The 17,760-nt window shown below is 37.1% G+C and overlaps 1 protein-coding gene across 4 annotated transcripts in view; it reads left to right on the top strand.

Annotated features, from left to right (window-relative positions):
• The window catches only part of LOC105465882 (focadhesin), a 316,678-nt gene that overhangs the window by 12,660 nt on the left and 286,258 nt on the right, over positions 1-17,760 (top strand). The window contains exon 1 of one of the 4 annotated variants that reach the window (XM_071077856.1): positions 903-1,224. The exons of 2 other annotated variants lie outside the window; for them this stretch is intronic. The gene's annotated coding sequence lies outside the window, so the exon portion shown is untranslated. Of the gene's footprint in view, positions 1-902; positions 1,225-15,131; positions 17,578-17,760 lie in introns of those variants that run through there. One more of the 4 variants, XM_071077857.1, reaches the window with a different exon arrangement.

Genomic DNA, 17,760 nt, shown 5'->3' on the forward strand with positions numbered 1-17,760 from the left:
TTTTCTTTCTTCATGTTTCTTTTTACAATACAATCAATTTTTCCCTGCCCCCTCATCCCACATTTAGACACGTACACAATGCCTTCAGTACGTTTTGAACATTTGACATAAAGCCTGTAAGGAGATATGAAATGGAATGGACAATAAAGGAAGGTGATATAGGGAAGTAAGGATTATCTACCCATCTACCTACTGACTTGCCTGTCTCCTCTCCTTCTCTCTATCTTACTGGTTTCAATTTATAATATTTTAAAAGCTATGTGGGATCGGTATGGATTAGAGGGCCACTGAGGCCTTACAGGGATTGGAAAGTGGATAGGACCGGGGCAGGTATTGACTGCAGCATTGGTGTTAGGTATGAATTGAATGTAAATCCAGGCTGCAGCTCAGCTTACACATTTTAACGTTTGTTGTGTAGAGTCAAGATTAGCCCCAAATAAAATTGAGAAGCAGATGAAGCTTATACAGTCTGCGTGTTGCATCCTTTTATCATGTAGCTTTTCTTAGCTGATATGGACAAAAGTAAATTGAACTTCCAAGAATTTAGGCAACTCATGCATTGCTGCATTATTTTAGAAACGGATAAATGATTTCGACTTCTGCATCTTAGTGTATGACTGCTTTGTTCTTCCAGTTATCTGAACCCTAAACTTTGGAGTCATCCTTCACTCTTCTCACATTCCACGTCTAGTCCATTAGCAAATCTTACCAAATATATCTGAAATACTTACAACTGCAGGCATGTACCCTTTGACCAAATGGAGACTTAATATATATATAACATGGTGACTATAGTTAATGTTAATGTGTTGTATAGTTGAAATTTACTAAAAGTAGATTTCAAGTGTTCTCACCATACACACACACACACACACACACACAAAATGGTAACTAGATGAGGTGATAGATATGTTTGTGGAAATCATTTCATACTGTGTATATATATCAAAACATCTGGTTTCGCACTCTAAATATATACAGTTTTTATTTGTCAGTTGCTATGGTTTGAATGCCTGTCCCTTTTAAAACTCATGTTTAAACAGGTGCTGTGGCTCACACCTGTAATCCCAGCACTTTGGGAGGCCGAGGCAGGTGGATGGCTTGAGCGCAGGATTCGAGACCAGCCTAGGCAACATGGCAAAACTCCATCTCTACTAAGAAAATACAAAAATTAACTGAATGTTGTGGCACAAGCCTGTACTTCCAGCTACTTGGGAGGCTGAGGTGAGAAGATCGCTTGTGCCCATGAGATGTAGATTGTAGTGAATTGAGATCATGCCACCATGCTCCAGCCTGGGCAGCAGTAAGACTCTATCTCAAAAAATAATAATAATAATTAATTGCCATTCTAACAGTATTAAGAGGTGGGACTGTCAAGAGGTGATTGCCATGAGGGCACTACCCTCAAGGGTGAGATTGGTGCCGATATAAAAGTCAGTCCTTCCCTGCCCTCTGTCTCTTTGCACTTCCACCATGTGATGATGTGGCACAAAGGCCCTCCACAGATGTTGACACCTTGATATTAGACTTTCCGGCTTCCAGAACTGTGAGCCAGTGAGTTTCTGTTCTTTATAAAATATTCCCAATCTCAGCTATTCTGTTTAGCAGCAGAAAACAGACTAAGACATCAATTATACCTCAATAAATCTGGAAAAAAATAAACATGTCCTAAGTCTGACCTCTTCCCACCATCTCTACTGCTGTCATCCTTGTCTATGGCAATATGATTTATCTCCTGGATTATTGATGTAACCTAACTGGTCCCTCTCTTTTTCTTTTTTTCTATCCTTGTCCTTTTTTGGTCTGTCTGTTCTCCCTAGAAGCCACAAGATCTTTTAAAAATGTCAGTCAAATATGCCATTCCTCTTTCCGAAACCCTGTAGGACTTCCCATCTCACTGAGAAACATCCAAAGGCTCCCAGCACCCTGTAGAGGCTTACATGACCTGGGTTTCTGTTTCATTCTGTAATCTCTCACTGCCCAACTTGCTAACTTGCACCAGCCAACATTGGTGTCCTTGGTCTTTCCTAAACTTGCCAAACATGCTTCCGTCTCAAGGTCATTCCTCCTGTTTGGACTGTGCATTACTTCCTTCAGGTGTCTGTTCAAATGTCACTATCAAAGCTTTTTTTATTCTTTGACAGATGCCAAAACGTTTAAAGACCTCTCTAAAATTTACCTATTGATGACTAAAGTTTTGATTTTCTTGGTATTATGTTGTGTATGAATTTGGAAAATTAAAATAAGAAACTACTTATACTGTAGTTCAAGCAATTAAAAATACTCTCTAGACTGAGGCTAACATACTTGATTAAAATGAGACTGAGGATGTTGAACATACTGGAGGAACACTTGATTTTTTTTCAGGCACAGATGGATAAATCTCCTGGCAAACAATTTAGAATCAAAGGTAATTCTGTTAGCTTACTTGTTTGGAACTCTGCAGGACCATTATAGCTTCTAATAACTCAAAGGTGTGTGACTTTCTTATTAAATAGTTCTTAATAAGTGGTATAATTGGATCAAGTGAGACTTTTTTGTCTTGGTGTGTGCTGCGGTGAAACCACCTCTTTAGAGAATGATAAAAGACCGTGGTTTCAAGTGAGTAAATAATATCACTTTTTTAAAAATTGCAATTAAAAATTGTATCTTTTTATTTAAGAGAATTAATTGCTTTGTACTTTAAAATAATAATGTATGCCCCATTGTAAGAACAAAATTAAAAGTAGCAAAGGGGAATACAGTAGGTTACATAATCATCCATCATCCTTTTCAGAAATAACCCTATCAACATTTTTGCCTATTTGTTTTTTTAATTCAATATTTCTCTCTATATTACACACATGCACACATATATACACACACATTATATATACTATATGTGTGTGTATATGTGCGTGTGTGTACACACACATATATGTATAATTATTTTTATTTTTGAGATAGAGTCTTGCTCTGTGACCCAGGCTGGAGTGTAGTGCTGCAATCTTTGGCTCACTGCAGTCTCGACCTCCTGGGCTCAAACAATCCTCCCACCTCAGCCTGCTGAGTAGTTGAGACCACAGGGACATGCCACTGTGCCTGGCTAATTTTTTATTTTTTGTCGAGATTTTTTGTATGTTGCCCAGGCTGGTCTTGAAATCAGCCTCCCAAAGTGTTGGGATTATAGGTATGGGCCACTGCGCCTGGCTTATGTTTTAAACTTTGTTGCGTTCATGGTTGTATGCAAAAATTTCTCAAGTGTTTTTTATTGTAAGCTTTTCTTTACATTAGTAAAACTCTTTACAAATGTTATTTTCAATTACTGATCAATATTTTATCTGCATAGTCCTTAGTGTATCTTTTAGATTTATCCATGAATACTTTTGCACAAAGTGTGTTTGGTTTTAAGCCTTTTCGATTCTTACCTCACTTTTAAAACGGGAGCTGAATAGAACTTGAAGGATGTATGGCACACTTTGGGATATAGCCAAGAAGTGTCAGATAGTAAGATCAAATGCTCAGGAAGTGGTACCCAGGCTGCCCAGTTCCACAGAGTGGTTTAGTTTTTGGCCTACCTCAGACTTTCAGCTTCATGGCGCTAAAGTTCCCTATGAAATTAGGTATGGTAGGTGGGACTTGGGGACACTTTTGTGGTTCTGGGAATCATGCTGGTTCTGCCTTATTTGTGTGGCTTGTTCCTGAGCTGATCTGATCTTTGATAACCCTTCTATCAATTTGGCAGTAAGCCAGTTTGGGAGCAATTTCTTAGATAGTGTTTCAGTTTGGGCTGAAAGGCAGTAGTAGTCTTTGAGGGTGAAATGAAACTCTTTTGAACACTGACTTTATTGTAAGTTGCTGTTCTATGGAGTGGCTATTGCTGTTCATCTAGTCAGTCATTTACTTAAAACAGAGTGTTGAAAAGTTCCATTAGGCCTGTATGTATGAAAATAATATGTACTAGTTTTAACATTTGTTTAATTAAATAAATTATGAAGAGCAGCCAGGTGTGGTGGCTCACGCCTGTAATTCCAGGACTTTGGGAGGCTGAGGCGGGTGGATCATGAGGTTAAGAGATCAAGACCATCCTGGCTAACACAGTAAAACCCCGTCTCTACTAAAAATACAAAAAATTTGCCAGGCATGGTGGCGGGCGCCTGTAGTCCCAGCTACTCAGGAGGCTGAGGCAGGAGAATGGTGTGAACCCAGGAGGCAGAGCTTGCAGTGAGCCGAGATGGCGCCACTGCACTCCAGCCTGGGCGACAGAGCAAGACTCAGTCTCAAAATAATAATATTAAAAAAAAATTATGAAGCACTACATATTATATCTTAACCCTTTTTCCTTTCTCCTCCTCCTCCATATTTGTTTAAATAAAATTCTTAAACTAACTTTATCTGAAAGACGTCCTACATACTGTACTCTGTCAATTGGATGTCAGCGTTTCACTTCAAGATCCTCTTCTGATTCTTGAATATGCTGCTTGATATTTCCATGCTAATATGAAATGATTGACTAATCAACTCCTGCCCAGGCTGATTGCAAAGGTTAACTAATATCTGATTATTAAGCACCCTATAAATAAAAACAGCCACGAGTAATGCTCACTGTATAATAGAAGATTAGTAAATGTTACTTTTTTTAAAAGAAATTATATAAAATTCCTTTTACCCCAATGGGAAATATGCACAAGTGATACTGTGGGGGTTTTGTTGTTGTTGTTGTTATCGTATTTAATATTTTTCCCAGTGTGGCATTTTTTATCTTGGCTTTATTTGTATCATGGAGAACATTTAAATTTTCACTTAGTTAAATGGATCTTTTATTTTTTAAAATTTATAAGATAGACATTTCCTGTCTGGAGTTTCCTCACTCCATATTATGGAAAGAATGCCATGGTTTTTAACCAAGAGTTTTGTTTTTTAACTTTTAAATTTGTGATCTAATAGGAGATAGGGTCTGTGTGTATGTTGTGTGTTCAATAGAACATCTGAGATAGAGTTTCAGAATTTTTCTAAATAACCACCCAGTTAAATACCATAGTTATATACTAAATTTCTACATATGTGTGAGTTTATTTTATAATGCATCTTTTTATACACTGATATATATTTTTATGAAGTGCAACAGAATTGTCTTGGTGAAATATTTTGAAACATTAAAAAATTTTTCAAGCCTAATGAACTTTCAATACCCCTTTTTAGGTTTTCTACATTATACTTCAGTGCTTATTTCTCCAATAAATCTTCTAATTCGTTTGCTGCAAAATTACGTTCCTGTTTTTGTCACAATATTGAATTTACATAATTTAGAGAGGTGCAATCTCTAGAACACCAATTTGTTGCCTAAAAACAATGAACTCATTCTATTTACAAAACTCATTCTATGGTTGAAATCGTTTATTGCACAAGTTGTATAAATTATATTATTAAATTTATACCTCAATATTTTACTATTTTATTGCTTTTGTGAAAAGGAGATTTTATTTATCACATTACTTCACCAGTTATAATACATAAGGAAGCTGTTAATTTTGTAATCAGGCAAATGACTCTCAATTTTTTTTTTGTTTCTAATTTTTCTCCACTGGACTATTTGGGGTTTTCTAGGAATGAAATGGCATTTTTAAAAATAAAAAATAACAATTTTGGCTTCAACTTTCCAATAGTGAAAATTCATTGTAAAATTTTTTGAATATCATTTACTGGTATGTCCACAATATTACATAAAATTAAAGATAAAAGTCACATTGATGGAAGCACTTCAAGTAGATCACTATTGAGCATGATACTGGAATTTGCTCAGACATGTATATTTTATTTTATTTATTTTTTTTATTATACTTTAAGTTCTAGGGTACATGTGCACAACGTGCAGGTTTGTTACATATGTATACATGTGCCATATTGGTGTGCTGCGCCCATTAACTCGTCATTTACATTAGGTATATCTCCTAATGCTATCCCTCCCCTCCCCCACAATAGGACCCAGTGTGTGATGATCCCCTTCCTGTGTCCACGTGATCTCATTTTTCAATTCCCACCTATGAGTGAGAACATGCAGTATTTGGTTTTCCATTCTTGCTATAGTTTGCTGAGAATGATGGTTTCCAGCTGCATCCATGTCCCTACAAAGGACACGAACTCATCCTTTTTTATGGCTGCATAGTATTCCATGGTGTATATGTGCCACATATTCTTAATCCAGTCTGTCACTGATGGACATTTGGGTAGATTCCAAGTCTTTGCTGTTGTGAATAGTGCTGCAATAAACATACGTGTGCATGTGTCTTGATAGCAGCATAATTTATAATCCTTTGGGTATATCCCCAGTAATGGGATGGCTGGGTCAAATGGTATTTCTAGTTCTAGATCCTTGAGGAATTGCCACACTGCTTTCCACAATGGTTGAACTAGTTTACAGTCTCACCAACAGTGTAAAAGTGTTCCTATTTCTCCACATCCTCTCCAGCACCTGTTGTTTCCTGACTTTTTAATGATTGCCATTGTAACTGGTGTGAGATGGTATCTCATTGTGGTTTTGATTGGCATTTCTCTGATGGATAGTGATGATGAGCATTTTTTCATGCTGGGAGCTGGAGGCTGGAGCTGTTCCTATTCAGCCATCTTGGCGCCACCGGTCTGATTCTTCTTTACTGGCATCTGAGCAGGTACAACTGCTACATAGATGGAAACTAGGCCCTTCAGGATGAGACAAGAATGTCTTGAGCAGTGATTATAACCCTCTCAGAGCTGGAAGGGACATTAGAGACTGATCTTAGCTCTCCACTTTGTCCTCTCAAACCATATCCTCATATTCCCTCTGCCTGGAATGTGATGCCAAGTCTTAGTTCAAGCCCTGTTTTCTGAGGCAGCTGCAGAAACTGAGAAAGAGCATGCAGTGGCTTCCTCTTGATCTTCCTGCTCCTGGACATTTCTTCCTGAGCATTCCAGTATTATTTCAAACCCTGTTTTTACAAGTAAACTCGTGTACACACAAATTTCCCTGTCTCATTGAGCTGTGTTTTCACCTGTCACATGGTGGGGTTTCCTGCCAGCTAAGTATTCATTTACAGTGGCATTGCCGTCTGTATGTGTGTAGTGTTTGAGCAATCATTTGGGTATATAATTGCTTTAATTAATTTTAGTGATTATTTGCTTATTTAAAAAAACAGAAAATATAAATGTGAAAGTGTTGATATCAGTGACGAGAAGCATAGATTTACTACAGATTGATAATTGTCATGATGGAAGTGGCCAATTGTTATCCTCTGTTAGATACTCATTGAACTTAAAAACTGAACAGTCAATGATGAAATAAAGGCATACAACCAAAGAATATATACAGATGTGGGAGATGTATTGCTGGTGATGGTGCCAGATGAAGGTTAAGTTTAGATAAACAATTTTTATGTTTTGTGCTCTGAGCAAAGAGTAACCCTTTAATATGTAATGTGTGCACATTATACTTGATTACCTTTTTAGGATTGCAGTATATACAAAGATACAAAGCTGTTTGCATATGCTGATAAGCTGCTTTGGGAAGTTGATTTAACACTGTATATGCAAACCCAGGTAATTCATTTAAGGATTTATTTGATTTCCTGAGATGCAGCAAAATACAATGGAAAAAACAAGGTATTAGATTCAGACTAAGAATAATAACTAACATTTAAAAACTGTTTGCTATATTCCTGGCTCTGAGCGAAATGCTTTAATGGATTATCTTAATTTAGCTTTAGTTGTTTAACTTTATTATTATTATTATTATTAGCTATAGGGCATTGTTCTATTGCCCAGGCTGGAGTGCAGTGGCATGATAATAGCTCACTGTAGCCTCTATCTCCAGTGCTCAAATGATCCTCCCACTGCAGCCTCCTGCGTAGCTAGGACTACAGGCATATACCACCGTGCCCAGCTAATTTTTAAAATTTTTTGTAGAGATGGGGTATTGATCACTCTGTTGCCTAGGTTGATCTCAAACCCCTGGCCTCTAGTGATCCTCCCGCCTCAGCCTCCCAAAGTGCTGGGATTACAGGCATGAGCCACCGGCTGCTTGGTGATCTTAATTTTACAAAGACTTTAAGTCAACTATATCTAAACTTTCTTAAAGAGTGGTTAAGCATGTGAGATTTGGAGGCAGACTGTTTATATTCATGCTTTTGCTTCTTACGTAATTAGGTGATTAATTTTGACCTCTGCTTTCCTCGCTTGGTTTTTCATATGAAGGTAAAGTTAATAGTAGTACTTATGTAATGGGGTTGTTTTGAATATCGAGTGAGAGAATACAATACCAGTGAGACAGTACCTGCCTAGCACATGGTAAAATTCTCAATAAATCCTGACTGTTAATACTACTGTATAACCTCAGGCAAGTGACTACTTCTCTGAGCTCCTATTTCCTCATGTGGGAAATGGAGTTAATATTTACCCCAAAGTTATTGTGAGGATCTAGTGGAATTAAAGTGTCTTGTGGAGTGCTTAGCACATAGGAGCTGTTTAATCCAACATGGCATTCCAAATTCTATGTCATGCTTTGCACTTTTTTGGTGAATCTTTATTGAATAGGTCTTTGTTATATGCTGGGGAGATAGTGGTGAAAAAAGTCCCTGCCTTAAAGAGTTTGCATTTGGGGAGGTGGGGCTAGAGTAGGGAAGCAGAAATAAGTAAATGACCAATCATTTGAGACTGTGATAAAAACTATGAATGGTACAGTAGTGGGTCACTGTGGTGGCAGGTAGGGAACTATATGAGGCTATGGGGGTGGTGGGGAGATAGGGAATATTCGAGGGAACATGTGAAGGGAGAGAAGAAACAGCTTATTTGAACAATTGAACAACAAGTCAAGAGCACTTGAGGCGGAGGGGCCTGAGAGTTCTAGACCCAGATGTGGAAGGAGCTGAGGGTGTGGGCGTTGGGGTGGATCAAGGAGGAAACTGAAGGCCCATGTGGCTAAAGCGCCCTAACTGAAGGAGTGTTGCGAGACTAGGACCTTTCGGCCTTCCTGTGGAGTTGCAATGGGGAGCTATTGAAAAGTTTTCAGCATATGAGTTAAAAGTCAACTGTATTTTATTCTATGTCTTTGCTATTGTGAATAGTGCTGCATGAACTGTATTTTAAATGGGAACCTTATGTATATTCTAACCTTGGGGCTGGTGTCTTATTTCTTTCTAATGGCTTGCATGTAAGATCCCATCTTTGTATATAAGTAATTAATCTTTTATCATTAAAACAATTTTTCTACTTCATTACTGCTCACTTGATGAGAGACTCCCTACTTATCACTTAAATTCAAATTCTTTTCCATCATTCACCTTCCTTGACTGTCCCACATGGTACTGAGGGAGGGAGGAAGCACACATTTCTACAGTACCTGCTATGTGCAAGACTCTCTTGGCTTTAAGGCATACTTTATATTGTTATTCCCAAGACCTTGTTTAACCAATGAGGAAACAGGTTCCAAGATGGTAAGTGATTGCCTAGTGCTGGAACCAGGATTTGCATCCAGGTCTATGGTTCCCTGCTCCCTTTAGCCCCCAGAGGGGGCTCTCCAAAACCCCTCAGAGCTTTGCTCTCTGTGTCAGATTGCTCTGTTAGCATGATAGAGGTATGTAAGACTGTGAGCTTAATCAGATTAAGGTGTTATCTTCTCTGTGGACAGTCTTAGAGTTTGCAAAAGAACATATGTCATTGCTTCACAGTGCACTATTGATCTTATTCATTCGACCATTTTCACTGTAGTTCTTCTAACAGTACTGCGATAACTTTGTTTTTGTCCTTGTAACCGTTAAGTACTCAAACATAGAGATATTCTCCATGTCCATTTGTTGTATGTACATTGACTTTGTTGAAAATAGAGAAATTTACTATTTTCCTGTAAAATTTTTTTGTTCATTTGGTCTTCAGCTTTCATTAACACTAAGTAATGCAAATTAAAATAACTAAACCATATCTATTTCATTCTACATGAATTTAGTAATTTAGTTTTTAGGAAAAATACCAAATGAGGTTGATTGGTCACTCTGCAACAATAAAAAATCTTGCCAATAAACTTGTAATCAGTCTATAAAATTCTTTTCCAGAGTAAGACTTTTTATTTTGGAGGAAGATTTCCTAGGAGTCTACTTGGGGAAATTATAATGGTTATGTTTCTCTTTGAAAATGAAGGAAGAAAACTTTTAAGTGCTTTGTCTGGCTAAATTACATTGGCCCCTTTTCAATATTACTCTTTTCATAAAGCATTGGTAAACATAAGTAACAAAGTAATCTTTCATCATTTTATCAACAATTTTTCTATTAAATTGCTGCTCACTTTATGACACCCTTTAATGATGGATTTCTACGCTTTCAGTGATTTGGGTGTCAGAAAGTTGTATCCTCTATTTCTACAAAATGTATTAGAATGTGAATCAAGATTTTCCTATTTTGGTAACTTTATTAAAATTACAAAACACATATTCTCATAGAAAAATTAGAAACTAGGATTGAGCAAAAATAAAAATTATCCACAATTTGTACATTCTGGGCTTTTCTTTGTGCATATATACTCTGGAGCGAGACTACTTAGGTTGGAATTCCAGCTCTGTCACTTTGTGACCTTGGGAAAGTTGTCTAAATTTTCTGTGCCTCAGTTTCTTAATCTGTAAAATGAGTACCTATCTCAGGGTTATTATGGGGGTTAAATGAGTTAATACATGTAAAATGCTTAGAATATTGCCTTTCCCCTAGTAAGAGACACATACATGGGTTTTAAAAGACCTTTTATTATGGAGAATTTCAAACACAGAAATAGAGACTAGTATTATGAGTTCCAGTGTACCTATTGTCAACATTTAGACATTCCTGTTTCATCTATCAATCTTCTTTTATTTTTCTTTCTATACTTGGGTATTTTATAGAAAATCCCAAATATTACATCCTTACTCTATGTATACTTTGTACCATATTAATATTTGCTAAGAATTAGGTAAGTTATTTTAGAGAGTGAGTATACAAAATTTAAGTCATTTTTGAAGGGAGAAAATACAAGCAAAATATCTAAAATATCCATTCTGTGATGTTTTAATAATTTTAGCTGACTGAATGGTATTTGAAGTAAGATTGTGAATATGGAGATTTTGCTATTCAGATTAGACATTTATTGGCCAGTAACACCTTTAAAATAATTGGGTATCAGTTTTATTGTAAATATACTGTAGATATTTTGTATGAACACAAAGTCTTTATTTAGAAAATGTTTTGTACTGAGCAATATATGTAACTGTTTTGGTGAAGGAAAAATACTTAAAATTTATGATATTGGAAAAAATAAAAAAGCTAACTTTGAAGATTTAGATTGGATGCTACAAAAATTCTAGACATTCATACGCCCTTAGATTTTAAAAAATAACTGTTTTTCATTGATATACTCATATATTTAGCATATAAATACACATCCATATACCACACTTTAAAACACCGTATTCAAGAATAATTAGATAAAATTTGTAACCAGTTAGGCATTATTCAGTTTTGTGGGTTTTTTTTGTTGTTGTTGTTAAAAACAGGGGCTGGTTCCGTCACCCAGGCTGGAATACAGTGGCATAATCTTGGCTCTCTGCAGCCTTGATCTACTCAAGTGATCCTCCCACCTCAGCCTCCCAAGTAGCTGTTTCTTTGGGCTTGAGCTACCATACCCAGCTAATTTTTAAAGTTTTTGTAGAGATGGAGTCTCCTTATGTTGCCCAGGCTGGTCTCAAACTCTTGGGCTCAAGTGATCCTCTTGCCTTGACCTCCCAAAGTCTAGGGATTACAGGTATTAGCCACCGTGCCTGGCCAAGTTTGTGGTTTTATTTTTTATTTTAATGTCTTGTTTTCCTGGACAGCAATCAGTTCTGACTTGGAATTTCCTGCCTTTGATCTTATTTTAGACTCCCATTTCAAAATCTGTAAGTAGCATGTGATATTGAGAAGGAACTAAATTGTAAAGGCAGGAATTTGATAGAATTCATTGTACTTTTAGTAAATGGCAACGAGTGAGATCATCTGAACTCATCGTCATGTAAATTTTCTCAGTATTTGAATTATTGATCTTAAAATTCCTGGGATATGGTAAGTGATGTGGAATGTGCAGGCCATGCCTCATGTTACCGATGGTCCAATGGAAAGAACACTTGATTGGAAGTCAAGAAACCTCTGTTCTCACTTGAACTCGGTCGTGATGACTTCCCTTTTTGGCAAGTTGCTTTAACCTCTCTGACATTGTTTCTTCATTTCTCTAGTGAACAAATGTAGGGAGGGAGATGATGTTAGGTCCATTATATTAGTTAAGGAAGTGCTAGATATTGCAACAAGGAGACCCCAAAATGCAATGGTTCAAACAGTGTAGAAGTTTTTCCTGTAATAGTTGGAGTTCCAAGTATGCAGCTGTGCAGCAAGCTATCATTTAGGGATCCAGGTTCTTTCCATTTTGTTTCTTCAACAGAGTCCCAGGGCCATTGTCTTCATGTGCATGGTTGCATCTAGGTTGTTGCCCAGAATTCATTGTGGTTCGGAAGAGAGACTGGAGGAAGCAGACTCCAGCCGGGAAATGGCACGTCACTTCTGCTCAAACACCACTGGAGAGAACTTGATCACATGTTCATACTGTACCATATTTGAGCCTGGGAAATATAATGAAGCTGTTCAGGTTACAGTTTTGTTAATACAAAAGAAGAGAACAGATATTGGTGGATAAATAGCAGTCTCTTCCACATCATATGGTTGCTGCTTTCTCTGATTATAATATTGACCAAGTGGCTTTGTCACACCACTGAGTTGCTATCTACTTCAGCTTGATTTTGAAATTACTGGCTAAGATAAAAGTGTTTTCTACTCTGGGTTTAATTTTAATGTGTCTTAGTGGTCTCTCTGAGAATATAATGACTAAAAATTACTGTTTTCTTGCACTTGCTCTTTAATGTTGAAAACTTTCAATTTTTATGAATTTTCATGAATCATATACAGTTGACCCTTGAAAAATTTGGGGTTTTGGGGTGCCAGTCCCTCATGAGATCGGAAACCTGTATGTAACTTTTTACTCTCCAAGAATTTAACTACCAGTAGTCTTATGGATATTATAAACAGTTGATTCTTACATATTTTGTATATTATATACTGTATTCTTATAACGAAGCTAGAGAAAAGAAAATATTATTAAGAAAATCATAAAGGAGAGAACTATTCATTAAGTGGAAGTGGATCGTCATAAAGGTCTTCATCTTCACCTTCACGCTGAGTAGGGTGAGGAGGAGGAAGAAGAGGGGAGGTTGGTCTTGCTGTCTCAGGGGTGCCAGAGGTGGAAGAAAAGCCACATATAAATGGACCTTTTCTCAAGGATCAACTGTGATTAAAAGGGTTCCAATTATCTTGTCCTGTTAATTTGGGAGTTAGGTGGCAGTCGGATTTTTTAAAGCTTTTGAAGCAAGAGCTGAGGCTAAGTGTGAGCAGGTGTCAGGATTTAATACAAGGTGATGAAACAGAATCAAGCTGCCTGATCTTGGAGAGGATATATAGAAATACTTAGGGACTGGGAAGCTAAGCAGCAGAAGAATGAGAAAGAGATCCATATTAGACAGTAGAACAAGGTGGGCATTTGAAAAGTATAGGCAGAATTTTTCCCCTCTTTTTTGAGGGACAGGGTCAATCAGCCGGAGGACTGTAGAATCCACCCTTGAGCCACAGTCTTGATAAATTTATAAAATCACCTCAAAATTTATTGATAGTGCCCATCAGGTTTTCTATAAGCCATCCACAAAAAGTAATAAAAAAGATAAAAATTGTCAAAATATGTGTTTAAAAGTATGGTTTTAGGCTGATGGTTTCATAACTTAATTTGTAGGAGGAAGAAACTAAGTAAATTCCATAACTGATAATTGGAATAGTTGATAAAATGTTAGAAAAAGAAAAGTCCTGGATTTTGTGTCTCTGAAACATAGAGCCCATTAATGTGAATGAAGTATTCATTTTTTTGTCAGCCATTTTCTCAGTTTGCTGATGATACTGCTCATGTAAACTAGCTTTAAGAATGTACTCTGGGCTGGATGTGGTGGCTCACACCTGTAGTAATCCTAGTGCTTTGGGAGGCTGAGGGTGGGAGGATCACTTGAGCCCAGGAGTTTGAGACCAGCCTGAGGAACAGAGGGAGTCCCCGTCGCTACAAAATTAAAAAAAAAAAAAAAAAAAAAAAAAAAAAAAAGCTTTAGCCAGGCATAGTGGTGCATGCCTGCAGTCCCAGCTACTTGGAAGGCTGAGGATGGGAGGATCACCTAAGCCCGGGAGTTTGAGGCTGCAGTGATCTATGATTGTGTCACTATACTCCAGCTTGAGTGACCGAGTGAGACGCTGTCTCTTAAGAAAAAAAAAAAAAAAAAAAAAAAAATATATATATATATATATATATATATTCTGTTAGCCCTGAGTTTCAGCCGGATGACTGCCTTTGAGCCCTTCCTATATAGAAATTTGGTAGTCAAGAGCGCTCAGAGTCAAATGTCTGTCTTCGTGACCATTGGATCCTCCTCCTCTGACTACCTTGTATAATCAGTTACTCTCTCTGCTGTGTTTTCATAATTGTTAGATTTCCTCTTGTTTTTTTCAGAGTGTGTCCTTTATTTGAGGTTTGACATTAAGTACTTTTGTGTGATATGTAGTTGTACAGTGTCCTAGAGAAACTATTGAGAAAGAAAGTTGAAAACCCAAAGTGTTGTTTCTGCTGCTCTTTTATTAGTGCAATTGATAGATTAATTTTATTGGAAGTATTCTTATGGGGCTGAAGTACCTTGGCAGATAATGTGATAATTGCTTACTTTAAACAACTGCTTTGATTCACTGGGAACTTAAAGACCTTGTTAAAAATTACCTTTCTGATTTAAATTTAGACAGACAAAAAAGGCATACTGACAGGTTGGAGATAAATCTTTTAAAATCAAACATACATTTCTGTAGCATGTGGTTTATGGATTATATTGTTACTGGTTTCCTTTTAGTAAAATGGCATGACAAGAAGTAATATATAAATTGTTTTTTCTTAATGTATAAAATACCTAAAGGAAATTGAGTTTAAAAATAAAGTAGACTGCTGTCCAGACTGGATGACAAAGTGAAACCCTGTCTCTGTGTCTTAAAAAAAAAAAAAAAAAAAAAAAAGCAGGACATGTGCTCTACTTGCCAATGCTAAAGTGACCATGTTTACTCTTTTTTGAAATTCCATAAGAGGATATGATGTTTTTATACCTAGAAAGGCCAATGGTTGTGACTAACCTTGAAATATAAGTCTTCAGCAAATGAAAGACACTTGCAATTTGTAGCCCAGTGATAGCAATTCAGGAATGATATAAAATCATATTGCAGCTTGGGTAGTGGTTTTGAGAATGCTTAATGGCCACTTGTTAGGAAAGGTAAAATTACTATGGATTTAAAAAACATACTCATTCTCTGAGGTGTCTCACTGAAATTAGGGCTGTCTTTTGTAATCTTTGGTATTTGTCATCTATACTTAGGTAATTTGGATAAAAACAATACTCTTTTACCACAGTGGTACACCTCCTGAAAACAAAGTCATCTTTTTGGATGGCTCAGCTTCTTCGCTTCTATAATAAGCTATTAGCCTACGCAGCCGCTCACCTGGTCCCCAAAGCCATATTAGAATTCCAGCATTCTGGGCCTGGATCAGAGTACATAGCCCCACATCTTCTGTATAGTTCTATCACCATTGATATTTGAGTAAATATATTCTGTGACATATCAATAATCTTACCTGCTTCTCTGGATACTGTAAAGTCAGCCTTCTTTTGAGTTAGATTAGATCATCAGAAAACTCTGTACTTGGACCCCAGTAACTGGGATTTTTCTTTTTCTTTTTCTTTTTTGGCTGAATAACATGTTACATTATGCCTGTGGCTTTATCGAGGGTTTGCTTGAAAGAGAAGTAATATGACCGGGCACAGTGGCTCACACCTGTAATCCCAGCACTTTGGGAGGCCGAGACGGGCAGATCACCTGAGGTCAGGAGTTTGAGACCAGCCTGTTCAACATGGTGAAACCCCACCTCTACTAAAAATACAAAAAATTAGAAAGGCATGGTGACACACACCTGTAATCCCAGCTACTCTGGAGGCTGAGACAGGAGAATCGCTTGAACCTGGAGGCGGAGGCTGCAGTGAGCCAATATCATGCCATTTCACTCCAGCCTGGGCAAAAAAAAAGAAAAAAGTAATATAACATTTCCTTTTGCTATTGTTATTGAGAATATTGCCTATTATATTACTCTGTATTCCATTTATAAAGCCCAATGTGAGAAATTTCCTTCAGAGTTTCAGGTCACAAAAATGTTTGTTTTCTTTGATAAAGGATATTTGCTTATCTTTTAGATCATAAAAGAGGTATCATTTATTTTGTTTATTTACCCTAGCTTCCTGGGAGCACAGGGCCAAATTTGAATGTTAATTGTAGGAATTATGTCAAGAAATTTTGTAAATTAATTTAAAAATAGTTATATATACTGGGAGTTAGCAAACTATGGCCCACCCACTTCTTTTTGTAAATCAGGTTTTATCAGAACACAGCCATAGTCATTTATTTATGTATTGCCTATTGCTTTTGTGCTACAGTGGCAGACTTGAATAGTTGCTCTGGCCCTTTACAGAAAACAGATTTCTAGTCCTGATATAAATAGTTACATGTGGGTCAGACCAAATGCAATAACACTGAATATAAAGCAGTATGATTACTGTTAGATGTAGCTAGTTGGAAGAGGCTTAACAGAGTGTGCTATGAAAGGAGTTTAATATTTAAGCAGTGGAAGCATATAGAAGACATTTTATCTGGGAGAGAAGAAATAAAATCCTGTAGAATTGAGCAGATTTTGAACATTTGGGACCATTTTGGAAACTGTTTTAGCTAGATTAGAATTACAGCAGTGGAAATGAAGTTGAATGGGCAAGACTATTGATAGGAAGGCATAAAAGCTAGGCACCAGAATTTGCATTTAATCCAACAAACAACTGAAAACCCAGTATGAAAATTTCACAGGGAAGTGATGTGATGGGAACAGCATTTCAGTACAGCTAGTCTGACAGCAGTGTACGAACTCAGCATGGAGAGCCCCAAGACTAAGCAGTTACTGGAGTAAGCCTGCCATGAGGAACTAAGATAATGAATCTAGAATGAAGAGGAAGAGTAACCTCTGAGATGCTGGCAAGAAGGAAGCCGATTTTGTGGCTGACTGGATTTAGAGAGTGGTGGTGAAGGAAATTGTGAGAGGAGAACTGGGGAAAAATGAACTGGAGTGACCGTTTTTTGAGAGGAAATACGTGTTTTGTTTTTGATGTCCCTGGTTTCTGGTGTTTTAGAGCCTCCTAAGAGAAAGTATGGAAGCATTTGGAGATCTGTGTGAGATGATGACTGAGCTGTGGGAGAGTTTGTATGGAGGAACAACAGCACGAGGTAGAGTGGCTGGGGAGTGCCTCCAGGAAGGAAGATAGCACTCGAGGAGCAGAGTGCATGGAAGAACAGGAGGAGTCAGTAAAACAGTGTTTCCCAATGTGTATCCCAGGACAGACTGATAGTATAGATGGTTAGCAGGTATTTCCATTTTTGCATCGCCAGATAGATTTGATAAATTCTGGGTTAAGCAAAGTTAAATAGACTTCTTGTATTAGACCCTCTCATGTGCTTTAATAATATGCACCATTATTTATATCTCCAATATGATCTCTACCTCCAAGTTTAGATTCCTGTATTCGACTTTCTATGAGACATTTCCCC

Source organism: Macaca nemestrina, chromosome 14 (assembly GCF_043159975.1).
Source record: "Macaca nemestrina isolate mMacNem1 chromosome 14, mMacNem.hap1, whole genome shotgun sequence".
In the NCBI taxonomy this organism is placed as follows: Eukaryota; Metazoa; Chordata; class Mammalia; order Primates; family Cercopithecidae; genus Macaca; species Macaca nemestrina.